The 3,505-nt window shown below is 36.8% G+C and overlaps 1 non-coding gene across 1 annotated transcript; it reads right to left on the bottom strand.

Moving 5' to 3' along the window:
• Window positions 1-2,744: 2,744 nt before the first annotated feature.
• LOC132656760 (U6 spliceosomal RNA) lies at window positions 2,745-2,851 on the bottom strand. Its single transcript, XR_009594452.1, has one exon. It is a non-coding gene; the product is annotated as a U6 spliceosomal RNA (small nuclear RNA).
• Between the last annotated feature and the right edge of the window lie 654 nt (window positions 2,852-3,505).

Here is a 3,505-nt window from a genome sequence, read left to right as displayed (position 1 = left end):
ACACTACTCTGCAGCTATAAGCACTCTAGAAATAGCTAGGCACAAATTCTCTATGTTCAGTGAATTGTGTGGGTATTGTCTTCAGGAACAGGGATCTTTTTTTCAGATTGCAGAGAACAATCAGTAGTCTTGGCAATAACCTGGATTACTTGGGGATTTTTATGGGATACCTGTAGCCAATAACTGAGTTAGATGTAACCCTTTCCTGGAACTGAAAGCTTCAATGGTGACAACAGATATACAGTTGTGGCTCAGTCTCCTATGTGATTTATTTTATTTATATCAACTTCATATTTGTATGTACTTTAAGGAAAATTCTACTGTATTAAGTTTCTATATGACCACTAAAATGTCTCCTAGTTTTAAACATCACTCTCCGTATTTTCTTCCTTGAACATCTCTTATCTCACCCACCCAGTTTGATATTCTCACTCTAGTTTAAACCCATTCATCCTTAATTACATATTTTATTTCTCCTTCCCATGAAGATCCAGCACTCACTTCTTGTTACTTATTCTTAACAAATACTCTCTATCTATATGGAATATAGTTTGCTTACCCATTGGTAAGCAGTTTTATCCACATATAAAACTGCATGTCTGAATGCATTATGTAAGAGAAGATCTATTTTCAAGTAAACAAAAAATCACTAGATTAATAGATAAGAACACCTCAGACCAGAGAAAAGCGGGTCATTAGAAACTAAAGTGCAAATTAATCTAGTCCATTATCAGGAAGTAGAAGTAGACATGGTAATTTTCAGTTTCCTTTTTATTTTTGTTTTGTTTTGATTTTTGATAGACATAAATATTCAAGTCATTTTTAGAGACATATTCTGTGAAGAGGAAGAAAGCAGTCTCCAGACTTAAGAGAAAGCTATTGACATCAGGACTAATGAATGTGTGATGAATGTTAAAAGCACAACTAAGAGAACTCTCGAGAGCTCCATCCAGTTTTAGCCGATATTCTTATGTTTCATAGTGTCTTGAGAGATGGAAATACTTCTTTACCTTAGCAACAAGTCCCTTTACCCACTGATCCATCTCACTGCCAGAAGTCTTGATTCCTGAATGGAGTCACAGGGCAATACATTTCTCAAACCAGCAGGCAAGTATTTGTACAGAAGAGGAAGAAGAAAAAAGGGACAAACAAGAATGAACACAACTTTAGCTGTGTTCATTCTCTGAGCTCTTTATTCCAGGCAGGAACTCCTATAGATAAGATAAGAAGCAAAAAAAGAAAAAGAAAAAGAAAAAGAAAAAAAAAACAAACAGAAATATTCTTTTTCCCTTTTTATTTGTATATTTATTATTACAACTTAATCATTTTGTATCTCAGCTGTATACTCCTCCTTTGTCCCCTAATAATTCCACCCTCTGTCCCTCTTCTCCTCCCCTCCCCCTCCCCAAGTCTACTGATAGGGGAGGTCCTCCTCACTTTCCATCTGACCCTAGTCTATCAGGTCTCATCAGGACTGTCTGCATTGTCTTCTTCTGTGGCCTGGTAAGGCTGCCCCTCTCCTCAGGGGAAGGATATCAAAGAGCCAGCCATTGAGTTCATGTTATAGACCCTGTTCCCCTTACTAGGATACCCACTTGGTGACTGAGCTGCCATGGGCTACATCTGTGCAGGGGTTCTAGGTTATCTCCATGCATGGTCATTGGTTGGAGGATCAGTGTCAGAAAAGACACCTGTTCCTGTTTTTTAGGTTCTATTGCTCTCCTTGGAAATAGTACAGGGACCTACCACAGAAGGCCTCTGAAAGACTCTACCCAGCAGGGTTTCAAAGCAGATGCTGAGACTCATAGCCAAACTATGGGCAGAGTGCAGGGAATGTTATGAATGAAGGGGGAGGTGAAAGATCTGGAGGAGATCTTTCAAAAATTCAGGAGCTCCAGAATTTTTGAAGGACATAGAACAACTTTTCTTTTTATCTCTAAACTATATCAACTTGACTCTTCGTTATCTATTAATCAACAAGAGCCTAGTTTATTTAATTACTCCACAGGATATCTTATATATGGATTGTATGTTAATTAGATCTGGAAATGAAGAAATGCGTATGTTTCAGATGTTTTGGTAAATATGAAGATTTTAGAATATTAAAAATAAATCCTTGGAAAAACTAAAAGAAACTTGTTCTTTCAAGTACTTTGATGAATTTCTTGGAATTTTTATAATCATTAAATTTGATTCTTTAGATTGCTTTTGGTAGGATGGCCATTTTTTACTCTATTAATTCTAATAATTCATGAACATTGAAGTTCATTCATGTTCTGATATCTTCACTTTGTTTCTTAAATATCTTAACATTTTATGATACAAATTTTTGACTTGCTTGATAAGGGTAACCTGAGATATTTTGTAGTTTTTAAGACTATTGCCTCAAAAGGTGTTGGCTGTTCTTTTGTACATCGTGTTACTTTTGTTACTTAAAAGGCTAAGAGTGTTGTTTCTATGTTTTCTTTCTCAATATATTTGTATATGGGAAAGCTACTGATTTTGTGTTAGCATTGTATCCTCCCAGTTTCTTGAAAGTGTTTATGAACTGTAGACACTTCCCTGTCTAATTTTAAGGTCACTTATCCTTAGACCAAATGAATGCAAATGATTGTTATTAGAAAAAGAGTGCAGTCTTGACTTTAAGATTTCATTTCAAAATTAAAATCGACCTGTTGTACTGTTTTTCATGGGCGCCATTTAATTTTTTACTGTGAGATGCTTTATGCACATTTATAGAAATAAAAATTATATTACTTTTCTTTACAAATTTGTGTGTCATCCTTGCAGAGGGGTCATGCTAATCTCTGTATCGTTCCAATTTTAGTATATGTGCTGCCAAAGTGAGCACTATAGCTTTTCTTATATTGCTTTTTAGGACAAAGATGAAACACTTGTAATATTGGTGCAAAATTACAGTACAATTTATACACATTTTTGAAAAATGACTGAAAAATAATGTACTTAAATGACTGATGTATTAAGTTTAATAGAAACCAATGTATGTCCTAGCAAATCAAAACACAGCAATGCTTAGCCTCGCATCCTGAGCGTATCATTTTAGCTTTTTATGGTATCCAACCATGCTTGGGGAGACTGTCCTGCTTCAATGGCTGTAAAGGCCTGAATGATCATGGCTGTATCACTGCACTCAGGGTCAGCCGCTTTGGACCCAGAGAAGAGCATGTCTGATTGCATGCGGGTTGATGCCCCAGGTCCCGCCTCTGAGAAAAAGGTATCGGACTGGTCTGATGCTCTTTGGGTGGATGACACCTAAATGAACATCTGTACAAAGTCCCAATTTATTTCTAATATCAGAGATCAGACCTCTACTCTTGCCTGATGCGTCTAAAACAAAAAGGGGGAACTGTAGAGAGCTGCGGAATGCTATGCCTTAAAGATGGAGCTGGTTTTCGCCTTCCACCTTCCCGATGGTGAGTGCTCTCTGTCACGAACAACTCCACATTTGGCTAAGGCCGAGGATCTGGCTTGCTTCCATGTATGT

The sequence above is a fragment of the Meriones unguiculatus genome, chromosome 9, assembly GCF_030254825.1.
Source record: "Meriones unguiculatus strain TT.TT164.6M chromosome 9, Bangor_MerUng_6.1, whole genome shotgun sequence".
Classification (NCBI taxonomy): Eukaryota; Metazoa; Chordata; class Mammalia; order Rodentia; family Muridae; genus Meriones; species Meriones unguiculatus.
This window is presented reverse-complemented; position numbering and strand designations above follow the sequence as displayed.